The sequence below is a fragment of the Conger conger genome, chromosome 2 (assembly GCF_963514075.1).
Source record: "Conger conger chromosome 2, fConCon1.1, whole genome shotgun sequence".
Lineage (NCBI taxonomy): Eukaryota > Metazoa > Chordata > Actinopteri > Anguilliformes > Congridae > Conger > Conger conger.
In genome coordinates, this window is record NC_083761.1 from 19,014,036 (window position 1) to 19,031,635 (window position 17,600).

Below are 17,600 nucleotides of genomic sequence, written 5' to 3' on the forward strand. Positions count from 1 at the left end.
AAAGCAAAATATGCAATAGGTTAACAACAGTTCAGGGTGAGATAAATTATGGGCATGTGGTGAAGGGATACTAAATATAGAAGATAGTAAGGAAATGATGTATGCACCTGAAGTATGCAATTTTAAATATGTCGCTACATATAATAAAAAAGATAACTTTGCCTGGGATTTATATAAAATCTGGCAACCATAAATATTCCTTTTAGCCGCGGAGAAGCCATTCAAAAGTACCATGGACAAAGCCCAGTAGCCTAACCCCTGATGTTTGTCCACATGATTTCCGCTGAATAGCACCCACGGCGTTTGAACGATGCTACTCTGACTAGCTACTTTCACCAAATAACATCAACTTCTGAAGTTCCATGGCTTAGAACATTATCTTTTTTTAAAGGGTAAGTTGATTTTTAATACCTCAGTCTGACCTTCACAAGAATTTTTTTCTGTGGTAGAAATTTGACATTTTGTGCTTAACTTCCTCGGTAGGATGTTTACTAGATATTTTATCTGTGTCAGACAGTAGGACCGTTACTTGTATCGGAAATAGAAACTATACTAGGCTATATGAAAATTGCCTAAGGCATGTTTTAAAATGTTATAAAATGTCATCTTAATATTAGACAAGAGGACGATTTACACCGGAAAAACATTCACATCTACTTGTGTCTATCAATTTAGATGTCTTTACATTTTCTAAAAAAAAGGGGAAAGAAATCAAGCAAGAATCACGAACGTGTGGCACTAATATAATGTATTTCCCTCTCTGTTTTCCATTCGCAATTCACGGGGTTTTTTTGTTGTCTTTTTCACAATGCACATGAGTTCCCTTAATTATTGGCACTCTGCGTTCATCCTCGGCAGGGGGCAGTGTAGCACACACAGCTACGACTGGTAGCACACTGCAGAACGTATTATACTACTGTACTGCATTGGCCTGGTCAGTGAACCTGTTGCTCAGTGAAATATATGTATATTTTCCAGTGCACTGTACTCTAAAATGTAAGCTATCCTGTGCTGAAAAAATAAAGAAACAGGATTAATTTTGGAAGGGCAAGTTTAGTCAAGAATCGGAGTAAAGCTTAAGTAGCCTATTCTACTATTGGTCTGTAATCTCTACAGAATTATTTGCTTCTGATTTTCAAACTCTCTATATACAGTGGGAGCAATAATTATTTGATCCCTTGCTGATTTTGTAGGTTTGCCCACTTACAAAGAATCTAACTGTGTAGAATTTTAATCATAGGTACATTTTAACATTGAGAGACAGAATATCACAAAATAATCCACAATAACAACATCATATAAATTTTATGAATTTAATATCATATTTTCATATGAAATAAGTATTTGATCCATAGAACAATAGGACTTAATACTTGGTGGAGAAACCTTTATTGGCAAGCACAGAGGTCAGACGTTCGTTGTAGTTGTTCACCAGGTTTGCACAGATCTTGGGAGGGATTTTGGTCCACTCCTCCTTGCAGATCCTCTCCAAATCCTTAAGGTTCCGAGGCTGTCGCTTGGCAACTCGAAGCTTCAGCTCCCTCCACAGATTTTCGATGGGATTTAGGTCTGGAGACTGGCTAGGCCACTCCAGGACCTTAATTTGCTTCTTTTTGAGCAACTCCTTTGTTGCCTTGGCCATATGTTTTGGGTCATTGTCATGTTGGAAGACCCATCCACGACCCATTTTCAGTGCTCTCACTGAGGGAAGGAGGTTGTCGCCCAAAATTTCCTGGTACATGGCCCCATTCATCCTCCCCTCGATACGATGAAGTCGTCCTGTCCCCTTAGTTGAGAAACACCCCCAAAGCATAAGGTTTCCACCTCCATGCTTCACAGTGGGGATGGTGTTCTTGGGGTTGTACTCAGCATTTCTCTTCCTCCAAACACGGCGAGTCGAGTTAATGCCAAATAGCTCTATTGTGGCCTCATCTGACCAGATCACCTTCTCCCAAGCCTCCTCTGGATCATCCAGGTGTTCTTTGGCAAACTTCAGACGGGCCTGTACATGTGCCTTCTTCAGCAGAGGAACCTTGCGCGCGCAGCAGGATTTTAATCCTTCACGGTGTAGTGTGTTACTGATGGTTCTCTTCGTGACTGTGGTCCCAACTGCCTTCAGGTCATTATCAAGCTCCTCCTGTGTAGTACTGGGCTGATCCCTGACCTTTCTCATGATCATTGATATCCCACGAGGCGAGATCTTGCGTGGAGCCCCAGACCGAGGGAGATTGGCGGTGACTTTGTGTTTCTTCCATTTTCTAATAATTGCTGTTAACTTCTTACCAAGCTGCTTGCTCATTTTCTTGTAGCCCATCCCAGCCTTGTGCAGGTCTACAATTTTGTCCGTGATGTCCTTAGACAGCTCCTTTGTCTTGGCCATGGTGGAAACGTTGGAATCTGATTGATTGTGTGGACAGGTGTCTTTTATACAGCTACATAACGATGTAACGAGTTGACACAAGTGTTTTGGGTAATGAGTTGAGATTAGGAGTGCTTCTTAATGGAAAACTAACTGGTCTGTGGGAGCCAGAATTATTGCTGATTGGTAGGGGATCAAATACTTATTTCATGCAAAAATACGATAATAAATTGATAAAATTTATATGATGTTGTTATTGTGGATTATTTTGTGATATTCTGTCTCTCAATGTTAAAATGTACCTATGATTAAAATTCTACACAGTTCCATTCTTCTAAGTGGGCAAACTTACAAAATCAGCAAAATTATATCAAATAATTATTGCTCCCACTGTATAGGACTTTCTGAGCCTTCCACTTCTCTTTCTGTCCTGATTAGATATAGTTTGGTCTCGAGACAGTAGTCCACTCCACACCTTTCTATTAAATCTTCAGTTTCTTGGAAATCTCGCACACTTCATATCTGAAAACAAAAAATGACACATTTCTAGGGAAAGCTGTTTATTTTTGGCCAATTGTTTTAATCTGTACTTAATATAATGAGAATGGTCTCCCTCATACCAAATTAGCACATTAGCACGATTACCTATTGATGAGGTAACGCACTGTGTTGCTAATACACTAAAGTAACAGCTGCTGAAAATGTGGCTTTGCAATCATAAGTTGGTTGAATTAAAAAAGCAGTTATTTAATCAGTAAAGTAATGTATTTTGGCTGTATTTTTTTATCAATTTAAAGCTACCTTGGTGAGCAAAAGTATAAATTTCTTCCGAAAAACATACCATCGGCAATGTTTATACAGTTGCTTCAGAAAGTATTCAGTCCCCTTAATTTTTTGCATACATATTGTGTTGTAGATTTCATTTGAAATGGATAAAATTTCAATTTTTTCCCCATCAATCTACACTCAATAACCGATAACTACAAAGCGAAAACATGTTTTTAGAAATGGTAGCAAATTCATTCAAATTTATACTCATTTATATATAAGTATTTAGATCCTTAATTCAGTACTTTGTAGATGCCCCTTTCACAACAATTACAGCTTTGAGTCTTCTTGGGTAAGTCTCTACAAGCTTTGCACACCTGGATCCAGGCAGTTTATCCCGTTCTTCCTGGCAGATCCTTTCAAGTTCCGTCACATTAGATGGGTAGCAGCTGTAAGCTGTCTCGTCACGGATGTTCTATGTGGTTTAAGTCTGGGCTTTGGCTGGGCCACTTAAGGACAGTCAGAGACTTGTCCCTAAGCCATTTCTGTGTTGTCGTGGCTATATGCTTTGGGTCATTGAAAGGTGAACCGTCGCACCAGTCAGATGTCGTGTGCACTCTGGAGTAGGTTTTCGTCAAGGACACGTCTGTATTTGGCTGCATTCATCCATCCCTCAATTCTGACCAGTCTCACTGTGCTTGCCTCTGAGAAGCACCCCCATAGCATGATGCTACCACCACCATGCTTCACCATCAGGATGGTATCAGCCAGGTGATGAGCAGTGCCTGATGTTTGCCAGACATAGTGCTTGGAGTTCTGCCCAAAGAGTTCCATTTTTGTTTAATCAGACCAGATAATCCTTTTCCTCATGCTCTCTGAGTCTTTTAAATGCCGTTTGGCAAACTCCAAGTGGACTGTGATATGCCTCTTACTCGAGAGTGGCTTTATTTTATTTTCTCTACATAACATGTGTAAAGTACTGTGCTTTATTAACAAGTTTCCACATTTATTTGCACCCCTGTGCAAACACCCCTGGCAAAGATGACAGCCATTAGTCTTTTCCTATAATTTGTGATAAGGTTAGAGAACACATTTGGAGGGAGTTTTGACCATTCCTCCATGCTGAAAATTTCAGCATCATTGATGCACTTATGGACCCCCCTCTTCAGTTCACACCACAGGTTTTTTATTGGATTGAAGTATGGAGGCTGACACAGCCATCGCAGAACATGGATGTTATTTTCACTTAATGATTTATGTGTAGATGTCATTGTCCTGCTGACAATCTACTTAAAACCAAGTCTCGGCTTCCGAGCAGAGGCAACCAGATTGTCTGCCAAGATTTCCTGGTACTTCCTGGTTGAATTCATTGTGCCATTGATAATTAGTGCCCCTGGACCACTGGCAGCAAAATGTCTCCAAAACACCAATGACCCATCTTTGACAGTAGGTATGAGGCACTTCTTGTATGCAATTCCTCTTCTGCTGGCCAAAACATCCAATTTTGGTCTCATCTGATCATATCACTCTCTTCCAGTCATAATTTCAATGAGGTTTGGCAAACTTCAGATTCTTGGTATTGTTTATTGAGCTCAGTAAGGGCTGTCTTCATGCCACACTTCCAAAGAGTTTGTTGGTATGGAGGTGCCATTTTACGGTTCTTTTTGAGACCTTGTGAGCCCAAGATGCAACTTATCTCTGCAATTCTTAAACTGTGATCCTTGGGTTACTAATGGCCTTCCTCACCATCTTCATTACCCTCCATGGGGATAATATGCAGTTGCATCCTCTTCCTATCAAATTTGCAACCATCCCATATGTTTAACCGTTTATGTATTTTTTTGTACCTATTACCAGACTTCCATATCTTCTGAATTGACAATTCTTTGGCTTTTCCCATGCTGATGGTTGACAGGGTGCTTGTTACCTCGTTGTTATACTCTAGTGAAACAGGAAGTGATATACACAATATGGTTCCTTTAGAGTGAGATTAACTAAATTAAAGTAAAATTATATTGCCAATTTCACATTAGCGTAGTGGTTAAGGTAAATGACTGGGACACGCAAGGTCAGTGGTTTGAATCCCAGTGTAGCCACAATAAGATCCGCACAGCCGTTGGGCCCTTGAGCAAGGCCCTTAACCCTGCATTGCTCCAGGGGAGGATTGTCTCCTGCTTAGTCTAATCAACTGTACGTCGCTCTGGATAAGAGCGTCTGCCAAATGCCAATATTTTTATTTTATTATCTACAATAATTGTTAGGGGAGGCAATCATTTTGGCATTTTTTCAGAAAAAAATGAGATTACTAAATAAAAAACATTGTAACATGAAATAAATGTAAATGTAAATATAGATTGTGATCCATGTTGTTTATTATATGCAGCGTTCTTTCTCAATTTTTATTAAGGGTGCCAATAATTCTGGAGCCAAGTATATATAGAAAGGTTTCCTGTAAAAACCTAGTACTTATTGCCCATAGGATTAGTGGAGAGGTTTTGTTTTTCAGTTTAATTAAAATAACAGTGTTATTTGTTATTTGTTGGTTATTTTTATTCCAATGTATAAAAATAACACAGAGCCTAATGCCATTGCCTAATAATAATGTAATATGTGCACTTAAATACAGAATGACCAGGCTTGTTTCTTTCTGGTCCCTAATTCTGTTTGTGTGTGCGTGTGTGTGTGTGTGTGTTTATGTGTCTGTGTGTGTGTATGCATGCATGTATGTGTTTGTGTGTGTGTCTGTGTGTGTGTGTGTGTGTACATGTTGTTTTTGCGTGTGTGTGTCTGTGTGTGTGTGTCTGTGTGTGCGTGTCTGTGTGTGTGTGTTATGCCTACAGGGCGGATCTCTCCCCTGCAGTCTGGAGCTTGGCATCCTCCATCAAGCTGCAGTCGCTCTGCAATGGCTGAGGGGCGGCCGCTGCCGTCGAAGACCCGTAGCTCTCAGTGAGCTCGCTCTCTCCGGAGAGAGCACATCTGTGAGAAACGGCAACATGGCTCTCCCGCCTGCGCGCACGCGCGAGCGTGTGTGTGTGCGTCTGCGCGCGGGCGCGTGTGTGTGTGCGCGCGCCTCCGCGTCCGCGTCCGCCCCTCAGCCTCCGCTCCTCTCCGCTCCGCTCCTGCCCGGATCATTTCTTCACTTTCAGGGGGGGGGGGTGTGTGTACATGGTAAGCACATAATCCCGCCTGCTCCTTTATTTAAACGCTTCCATGAGCTGAATCCTCTTTTATTTTTTTCCTCTGCCTTTCCGTCATCCTTTTTTTGACATTTTTTTTTTTTTGATGAATCATTACCCAGTGCCTCCGTTGCTGGATCCTGGTACACAGAGCCGGATTGTGCGCAGATTTTTACATTTCCTTTGCATCGGCGTTTGCAATATGATCAGTGCTGTGACTGGTGAAATGTCTGCATGCACAGAGAAGCGCAGACACATACATTTTGGGATGTGCGCGGCAGCCGACAGCGAATGGTTCTCCTCCGGATGTTAGGACAGCCACCCAGCTAAAGAGAGCAGACAGCCCTTGAGTCTATCTGGATCATGGATTTAAGGTTGGTCTCAGGCTGTCATTATTTCATTTCTGTGGAGAAAAGCCATACGATCAAAATAAATGGAGAACTGCATGTGTACACAAGGGATATTTCTGTCTTGGTTTTGCATGTTAGGATGTAAATACCTGTTCATGATTCAGGCCTTGCTGTTTGGTAAAGCCGACAAATCAACCTGCAGCTACAGCTGAGGGTAAACAAAATCATAATAGGTATAGCACTGTATAATAGGGAAATGTTAATGTTTGCCACTAGTTTTCCAGCAGGAACTGTGCCGGCTGTTCATGTGCGCGATTGTCATTTGTCTCTGGGGAAGGGCATTGACAATTTCATATGCCGGTAACAGGTTACACATAATACATAAACAGTAAAGGCACATTTCTCATTTTGTTTAAATGTTATGCACATGACATGCATGTGTAACATTCCTAGCTGAGGAAACGTAACACATTATCCTGACGATCACTCTGCTCTCGTGAGAAGCTCATTCGGGGTTTTGCCCTGGAGACAAGGAGTGGGTTAACCTTTAACCTTTTGCATTCGAGAATATCAGCCTGAACCAAGCTGTAGTGGAGTCGGTTGCCAGAGTGAGATATGCCACCTTGTGTCATATTGTCTTGTGAGCAATGCCTTCTGAAGACAAGGCTGTTGTTATGATCCTGATATTTTCAGTTTATAATGTCAAACCTTATATTCTGTTACGTGTAGATAAAGTTTCCTGAAGTAACACAACATTTCTGCTGGCTCTTCTACATTTTAAGTATCCCTGCACATTTGAAAAATAGACACATAGAGAAGACATAAATTATCGTACAGAGCAGTGATATTTATTTTTGTGGATTCCAATCACTGTCAGTAAAGTCCATTACTGCTTTTAGACAACATCGCTATTACAATGCAGAACCCAAGGTCTCAGGTCACTGTATGCAGCGGGGTTTTGGATTGTATCCATTTGTGCTTAGGCTGATTAGCTCCCAAGAATCAATAATTCTTCACAAAAGTCACCCATTTTCAAGGGAATGCACTAAAAATACACACACACCAAATAAGCCGGCACAGTAAGATTGCTGTACTGGGTCCATCACATTTAGATGACTGACCTTTCAGCGTATTTGCAAATGGGTTTCATAACTGAGGTTAAGCTGTAAATGTATTTGCATGAGGAATTTTCTGGAATTTAATTTAAATTTTTTTGTGTAACACTGCCAAAATGATTAGCTGAGTATTAAGGGTTTTCCCTGTGTAGAAGGATAATTCTGTCTATCATGATTAGCCTAAATGTATTCAATACACAGTCATGTGTGTCATTTTTGGATTACTGTAGTAAAGCTGTATTTAATGCTTATGTCTGGAATACTGGGGAAAATGGAGGGAAATAATGGCTTTGTTGTGTAAGGAAATGTGTTCATTTGTTCCTGGCTGTATCTCGCCATTTAAAATCAATTTAATACATTTTATATTCATAGGAATTCCCAGTTTATGTGAACTACTCTTGATCACAATTTCATGGTCACTACAGTACAGAAATGTTATTTTGTACTCATTTGTTGATATTGTGGCTCATGTTCAGACTGTACATTGTTTTGTTTGTCACTTAGCTTTATTTAAAAATGTTAATTTATTAATGAATCCCTCAAACAAAATGGAGGAAGATCTGTTTTATCTAAGTCATGAAAAACAATCCCCATTTTCAAAAGTATTTTGTTAAAAAAAAAAAGCATTGTTGAAATCAAATTCCAAATATTTTTAATGAAGCCATGAAGTAGAAATTTAGTTAGCTAGCCAGCAGCTTCTTGGAAGCTTTTGATTTCACATCCGGGATACATTACCCTTACTTGGACTTCAAATGCACTTAAAAATCACATCTTTACAGATCAGATGAGAGGATCAGTTCTCATCTTCTATTTGATGTTGAAGATGTTGAGACCTAGACATATAAATTGAATCACAATTGAGATTTTCCACCTGTTTTAAGAGCAGTTCCTGAAATCTTTCAGTCACCACGTTTTGCCGACATTGGACAGGATGTGTGGTTATTGAGCAGGGCAGACAGAAGGGTGGGGGTAGTACAGATATGGGCGGACACAATTACATTTTTGTATATTTATTGTATCCATTATTCATGCAACACTGGGGGGGGGGGGGGGGTTGCAATTGTGAATGCAGTTTTATGAGAAAATGATTTTTATTTTCAGGAATTTATTTATGCAGCGTAAAACTGAGAAAAGATATAATAAATTGCTAAATTTCTCCTTTAGAATGTAGAGTGGTGAATCTATCATGTTTTAATGTAAGAAATGAATGAGAAATATGAGGCATGGTGCAAATGAATGCAGGGAAGAAGCTGGTAGTTGTTAGATTTGTGGATATTATTATTTTGCTGTTAACATTGAGTCTCAGCCTAGAGTTCTGCTGTCTGCTTGTGTCTTGAGCTTAACAAATGGTGCACATTTAGCCTGATAATAAAACTGTAATCATTAAAAACTTTGTAATGAGATATGCAGTAAATGACGGTTTGCTTGCATTACAAATTTGAGCTATGGTTTGGTGACCATTAAAGCTCTGTGCCACTAAAAACACTTCACTTAGGGTCTTGTTGCTTTGCCTTGTCATTTTTTATTCATTAGTAAATCATGGTGAATGCCTAATACGGTATTAATAGCCCTCGTGCTTGGAATAGCCTTCATCTCTCAAATCAACAATTGACTAATGAGTTTCTAGAGAAAGCAGTTTATTTTGGGCCATTTTTAAACCAAAATTGAACTTTAGCTTCATTAAAGAGCACCCTTTTTTTCCAGCTGCACTTAATATAGTGGGAGTGGTTTCCCTAGTCCCAAATTAGCACATTTGCATGATTACTTTTGGATGTGATAATACTGTTGTTGTTAGTGTTGTTAGTACACTGGAGGTACTGAAAATTAGGCTTTGCTATCCTATCAAAAAAATCGAGTTGTTTCAAACAGTACTAGTAATGTGTAACATTTCACATGTCTTGGCTGTATTTTGCTGCCTTGGTGAATGAAAGTATCCCGTTTTTTTATTTCTCAGTGATTCCTAACTTTTCGATGGTAGTGTACAGTATATACAGTCGAGAATAGAATATGTATTGTCCATTACACATTCAGTAAAATGGAAAACAACATATTTCAGCTCATTGATTAATATGCTTCATACTGACTTTTATGACAAGCAATACAATATAATGGAATGGAACAACCTCCATGTAATACATCAAATGTAGCCTACTCTTAACTTAAGAATATTCTTTATAGCCTATTTTGTTGCTTCTGCTACATGTAGTATGTGTAATTGTTCCTAGATAAAAAGTTATTTATCTGAAATTCCCTCGCTGTGGTTTGTATCAGAATGTAGCAGCAGTAGTTTGAGCTGCAGCTGTAATTTGCACCCTGGGCACAGTGTATCCCTGGGAAAATCAGTGGGATAGACAGAAGAGCCCTTGAGCTTCTAATGGTGCGATGATTAGATATACAGCTACTGTGCCAGTACTTTTTCAATTCTACATTAACACGTACACTGGCCATTTTTCTACACTATAAAACACAAACTCATTTCATTCAAATGGCTATAATTGTATTTAATGTACCAGCTTTGAGGTTCTGCCAAGATCATGTTCAGGTACAGCATGCAATATGCTTTTAAAAAAATATACAGATAATTAGTCCACAATAATATTTAGTATTTTAGGGTATATTAAATGTTATATAAACACTGGTGATGCAGTAATAAAGCAAGCATGGTTTGCATGTTTTTACTTGGCATGTGATAACATTGTTTTTCTATCTTAATTGAAAGTGACATTGATTGAAATGAAATGTATGTTTGGTGCCCTTTCAGAACAGGAAAATGTAATTATCGGTTCAAATTTCAAAGTTCAAATGTTTTGCTCCTGGCTTATACCTGTCAAAATCGAATAAAGTAAACACAATTATTGCATCTAATTTCTGTCCGTCACAATCCATGGTGAATACTTTTCCCTTTAATAACAGATATATAACTGAGATGGATATGTATCAATGACTAGTGCAATGGCTAGTATTGGATGTCGCACACTAGAGTTAGTTTCACTTGTGCATGTCTGATCTCTCTCAAATGTGGTATAATGTCTTTATAATGTCAAATGGTCTTTGCTTATAAACCAGTGGATGTTTATTACTTTGATAAATCGCATGGATATATCAAAGTCATTCAGTTGGTGGCTGGGAGTCAAAGTCAGTTGTGGTAAATTATCTTCACTCTAGTCTAGTATTTATTTCTGTGTCAGCAACCATACGGTCTTTGAATTTTTCCACAATTATGATGCAATTACTTGCTTTCTTAATTACTAACTTACTTAAAGGTACAATAGGTAATTTCGGACTTCTACCAGTCAAGAGAGGAATTCCAGCAACAAATACGCTCAAACCACAACACTGTTTATCCAACCCCTTCTCTGTGAACGCTCTGAAGTGAAAATGCCATTGGCTGTGGCAATTAGAACCTATTTTCAACCAATGAGCTTGTATTGTTGTACAGCTATAGATCTTTTGGTATAGAGTGCCGGCCCGTCAAGTGCATATTTTGAAAACCGAATGTAAGGACTATAAACACAGGTAGAGGGTGAGTCAACATGTCAGTGAGCCTTTTTAAATGATAGGAAGGGATTTACAATATTTTAACACAAAAATCTTACCTACTGTAGCTTTAATTACCTTCTAAAAATGAATACTTCTGCCTATCATTAATCAATTTTGACTAGCCACCAAACAGCTGTCAAATCTTTGTCCGTGGCCACACCAACAGTGTGCAGCACGTTTATGCATACCCCATTGACCCTTAAACAATACAAAACTGTCATGTAGCAATATTATATTTTTTTCCTCTGGCCAGCTTTTGCTGCAGAGAACCCTTTCCTCTCTAAACATATGGCATGTTCATACCGTACAGAAAATAAAATGTATGTGAATAAAATAACAGCATTCTCTGGGCATTGTGCATCAGTGTGTCAATAACAAACTTAATTCCGTAGGCCAGGTATGACAGATCAAGCTTTTCTTCATATCCCATTGACAGGCAAGAACATTTATATTTTAAACAATTTTGAAATAAAGACGGACTAATCAGATTGTAGAAAGCCTAGGCTGGAAAAATAAAAAATGAACAAATAATATGAGAGAGTGGGCATTAGATCGATTATAAAAGTAATCATGTTCACTTTCTTAGGACTGGAGCAGATGGTGAGCAAATGAGATCAGGTGCAATGCAAATGTTAGAAATGCCTTAAATGTTTAATCACTTATCCCAAAATTAATCCATAAAAATGTATTATTATTAATGTGTTTTCGAAAACTATACAAAATGTAAAGTCCTATTTCTCGTATATGGCCTATGGCAAATACTTCAGTAACTGAATGTCCTTGTGATTTGTACTGTGTTGTCATTCATGGTGCATGGGTTAGCACTGCTGAATGCTGCTCATTGAGAGTTCCAGGTGCTTCAGTGGACCTAAAGGCTGAAAGAGCTGCAGGACCATGGAGAGTGCCTGCCCAGCTCACAGGCATGCCAGCTGCCTGCTGCATCTCATTGCTAAGAGTGGCAGCGACTACTATATTATTGCCTCATAAATAGTAAAATATCCCAATTCCCCAACCTACTGGTGGAGGACACCCATAGATTTCACATTGGACTTGGTGTGTCATCCAGGTTTTTCCTGTCTGGCTAATAAAAGTGCAGGAGAAATCTGTCGCATCTCGCGGATCTCAGCTAGCACGTCTCATCTTTCGTGAAACAAGCCCCAGGAGGTTATGTTTTGGTCTTCGTTGAGCATTGTGTTGATAGTTTGTTTAGAATTTCAGTCTATTAACACGTGTTTCTATTTATTTGCGCTGGTTAGCGGCTCTGTTGGGCTATTATATCATCAAAAATAAATCATTAAAATTGCAAGTAGCCGTTTTTTTACTTGACATGATTTGACAGTGTTGCGGACTTGGTAAGCTACTCAAATACTGCTCATTAATGGGAGTGGCAGTTGGTACACTTATAAGGTTATTTCTGGTCATGGTTGGCCAGCTACACTTTGGCTGATGGCAGTGTGCTGTCCGTGAGGCTCCAGACTAAACAATGATGTCTGGGAAACGGTGCAGTTGCTTCTGCAGTCACTTACCATAAAACGGCTGTATGATATGAAAGATTCAGCTTACTTCCTTCGGCTGGCAGAGGTTTTATACAATGTTTTTTTTTTTTCCTGGCATGGGAAGGGTGAAATGCAATTTAAGGTACTTGACAGATTGGATGGAGTTTTCCGTTTCCCCTTTTTTGAAAAATGCGGTCCTGGAAGTGAGTTATGGATCTTTCGGATATTTTTTTTCATCAAGCGGGACTTTTAGGACATTATTTATGTTGTTGATATATCTGCAGGTATGACATGCATATATGGATTTTAAGATGAGCGGCTCCCCAGATTAGCAATGATATATGTAAGGAGGTAAGATGCGTGTTTATGACTAGAAAATACTGAATATGTTTATGTAGAGAGCTTTTTATTTTTTTGCAAACATTGCATACAGTAAATATGGGAATGATCAAAGTCCTTTCCAGTCATACATCAGTGTCTTTTTATATATATATGTGTGTGTGTGTGTGTGTGTGTGTGTGTGTGTGTGTGTGTGTGTGTGTGTGTGTGTGTGTGTGTATGTATGTATACACTCAGTGATCACTTTATTATGTATTTATTAGACTTAGTCTTATAGATTAGTCTCTTTTTTTAGATTTATTGGTCTTCTGCTGCTGTAGCCTATCCACTTAGAGGTTTGACACATTGTGTGTTCAGAGACGCTCTTCTGAACACCACTGTTGTAATGCCTGGTTATTTGGTTTGCTGTCACCTTCTTGTCAGCTTTGGCCAGTCTGGTCCTTCTCCTCGTTTTTTGTTTTTCGCACCATTTCCTGCAAACTCTAGAGACTGTAGTGTGTGAAAATCCCAGGAGATCAGCAGTTTCCGAGATACTCAATCCACTCTGTCTGGCACCAACAAACATTCCACAGTCAAAGTCACTTAGATGACATTTCTTTCCCATTCTGACATTTAGTCTGAAAAACAGCTGAACCTCTTGATCATGTCTGCATGCTTTTATGCATTTAGTTGCTTCCACATTGGCTGATTAAATATTTGCATTAACAAGCTGGTGTACAGGGCTACCAAATAAAGTGCTCACTGAGTGTATATTATGCTATACCAGTAGCAGTTTATTTACATACCAGTTAATGTAGTCAAAATATGTCAAAGCAATACAATCATGTTCAATAGGATACTATAAATGTAGAATGCATTTAATTCACCATGTAGTGATGGAATATAACACCAACCATATTTTGATTGGCACAAAATGAGTGCTTTTTACATTTCTAATTTGTCAATTTTAAGACTTCCTTACAAAGGTACCTTATGCACTATGCGTAATTCTGCCACATGTTTCCTGGCTGGCCTCTCACTGCTTCAATGTGAAAATAAACTTATTTAGATTGTCTCACTTTCTATCATACAGCACTGAACACCTAACACAATATGTTTGTGTGTGTGTGCGTGTGTGTGTGTGTGTGTGTGTCTGTGTGTGCGTGTTTGTGTCTGTGCACTGGTGTGTATGTGTGTGTGTGTCTGTGAGTGTGTGTTTGCGCGCAGGTGTGTATCTGTGTGTGCGTGTGCCTGTGTGTGTGTATGTGTGCGTGTGCCTTTGTGTGAATGCGTATGCCTGTGTGTGTGCGCAGGTGTGTAGGTGTGTGTGTGTGTGCGCAGGCGTGTGTCTGTGTGTGTGTGTGCAGGTGTGTGTCTGTGTGTGTGTGTGTGTGTGTGCATATGTGTGTGTGTGTCCCTAGTTTAATGTGCTGCTGCTCCCATTCACTATACATTATTTTCTGGAGAGTGGATGAGCAAACAAATCTATGAAAGTGCAAAACGGCAGTAAATAAATGATGAAAGTAAAAGTGCAGTTCAACCAGAACATTGATATGTTCCCTTCTACTTGCCATGTGGCAAACACAGTTGCCATTTTGATTTGAATGCTTATGATTATAATGTAAATCAGTTGTGGTTGCTGCCATTTTTGCGATAGTCACTAAATCTTTTCGGTGTGTTAGGTAGTGTGACCCTGTGAGTATGGGTTCCTTCTGCACATCTGCATTAATGTGCAGGTCGCATGTCTCTCAGTTTTCCCACCTTGTCAGGGTCAGAGGTCACATCTGTAATGTGAGCAAAATTGTGTCTTGGCTTTTGCTCAGGAGATAAAAGCAAGTGCTGAGAATATATGACACGGTTCTTGGAATGATGGACGTGTCAGGTCTGTTGCACCATATCAGACTCAATTTTAGAAATACCTGGAACCAGTTGTGATTACTATTTCTTCCACTTAAAATATTCCTCTAAATTCTTCTTGACCTTTCTTCCATTTACTTGAATGTTCACATCTTGAAAATTCTCCCGCTTTCTTCTGACACATCGGGTGGTTAGCAACGACAAAATATATGGATCTAATCTTTTCCAGAATATTAAATGAGCCATAAAAGATTGCACCTAATCAACTTGCAATGAGCATTAAAGTATGAACCCTCAGATGTGCACAGCACTTAAGCCAAGGAAAAATAACCTCAACTGCTGCACTTAAATGAATATTTGTTCAGCATTACAGGGGCAGAGGGTCATGTGTAATCTGGTCAGGGGGGCCTCGGGCGTGGTGTTACCCAGAGAATAAGTGGAGAAATCGGACAACTGGTCTCCCGGGGACATGATGGACGGGCAGCTGGACCCTTGTAGCTGATCCACTGTAGAAGGCAAGCCAGCAGGCCAGACGCTGGCACCATGGCAGCCACGCAGAATGGCTTTTTGTAGATACAGCCATTTTGGAACTCCTTCTGCAGTGCCATTGCCAGCACAGTAAGATGCAACTCTATGTTCGAGAGCTCTGTATTTTTCCAGGCCCACCAGGAGCCTGAGAAATTCTGGTAATTAAGATAAATTAATATACTTCAAGCGTAATGTAGATGAGGGCCGTTATACTCTGTTACTGTAATTTGTTACCTGCATACGGTTTGGAAAGCTCACTCCTCTGTATATAATTGATGTGTTGTTGTACTCCAGCTCCATAATATAATATCTCCAGAATATTTAGCATTTCTGCTTTTATGAATTGTGTGGATGCTCGCTCTCCCATATTTCTCATATCCATGTGGCAATGGATATAACATAATGATAAAGCTGTGATATTCTGAAATATCTGACCTTGGTAATTGTGTTATATACAAAGCCTTCACCATCGAGGCAGATCTGTTTCAAACTATGATCACCAAGGATACCTGTGTGCTTGTAATTCATTTAAATTATCTTTCTGTTTTTCCATTTGCCAGAACTGATCATGCCATAGGTCATCCAAGGAACTAGATAAACTTACCCGGAAGTATCATCAATGTATTCTATGTATTCTATCGGATCTTTGATCAAGTTGCATTTTAATCTTACTTATCTTCAAGATAGTATCCTAAATATGGACAGCCTTAAATGGCCATTGCCGTAAACATTATTTCATATAATATTATGGGTTTAGAGTGCTTGATTCAGTTGTATAAATTTATGAAATGGCTAGTGCTTTTGTAGATGTGCATTCTGTAACCTATATTGTGACATCATGAGGCATTTGTTAGGCCACTGGGACAACTGCAGAGGTCAAGAGGCCTGCAGTCTCCTTTTTTATTTTTCTATTTTTACACCACCACTTAAACGCCCTAACATCAACCTGCTTTACAAGGCGGAGGCTACAGCATAACCGAGCTCTGCGTTGTTTTTCTGGGCCGCGTCCAGAAATTCTCATTTGCTATTCCGACGCAATCCTGTTCTGTTACAGGGCTGTGGTTCGCAAATCTGTGTCACTGTATTGGATTTCTCGACACAGGCAGCAAGCAGTACATGCCAGCATTGTTTCCGCTGAATGTTTTATTTCAATGGCCTCGGTGACCAGAGTATTGTGGGTAATGGGGGTGGTGCATTAGAGCCTCCTGTTTAGCGTGCTGACTGTAAGCACATGTACATTTTACATTTACATTTTAGTCATTTGTCAGATGCTTTTAATCCAAAGCGACTTACAAGTGCATAGGTTCTTCCACAAGTTAAAGCATAACATCCATGACTAGTAAAATACACATGAAGCGCTGTTCTAAACAAAAATACAGTCATTGTAAGTGCAATTCTTAAAATGTGAAAAATAAATAAAAAGCTCCGTCAGTGAAGGTGCTCCTCACGGACAGATGCAATCAGCCTGTGGCACCGACCAACTATAACTGCAATGATGGCTCCAACTTCAACTTCTTCACTAGGCGCAGAGTAGGTTTAAAGTACTGTATATACTTAACCAAATGTCTCATTTTCGGATTAATTTAATAAATAGTATATACAAATGACTCAAAATGTATATGTATGAATGCAGTCATTAGATAAACCATATAAACCTCTCAGATTTCCGATTAGCATATTCCAGGTGTAAAGAAAAAATACATGGCCACAACTATTCATACCATCAAAAAGATATGGCATTGAATGTGTGCTCTCCTTCTAGCGTCTCTGTGAAATTTCTGTGTTAAATAGAAGCTCTCCTTTGAAATTTCGTTGCACAGCTGTGCAATGACAATAAAAAGCATTCTATTTTAAGTGTGTCGCAATGCACATTCTCCCTGCGTGCAACAGCCATTCACATTGCAATGATAACATATTTACCATATCTAAAATATTTAATACGAGTAAAATTCTCCCTTGTGCTGTTCGGGGTTTCTCGGGTCAGTGCTGCATTTGTTTCTCTGAGCCGCGTGCCAGGCACCCACAAGCTACAAGCTGTCACCTCCTCTCCAGTTGGCACTTGTTCTTGCGTATGGCTGCTGTGGAAAACACTC

General features: G+C 39.4%; 1 protein-coding gene across 6 annotated transcripts in view; it reads left to right on the top strand.

The window, feature by feature from the left end:
- The first annotated feature begins 6,262 nt into the window (after positions 1–6,262).
- jakmip3 (Janus kinase and microtubule interacting protein 3) overlaps positions 6,263–17,600 on the top strand; it is a 48,487-nt gene continuing 37,149 nt past the window's right edge. For all 6 annotated transcript variants that reach the window (XM_061232161.1, XM_061232162.1, XM_061232163.1 and 3 more), the window contains exon 1: positions 6,263–6,677. The gene's annotated coding sequence lies outside the window, so the exon portion shown is untranslated. The remainder of the gene's footprint in view (positions 6,678–17,600) is intronic.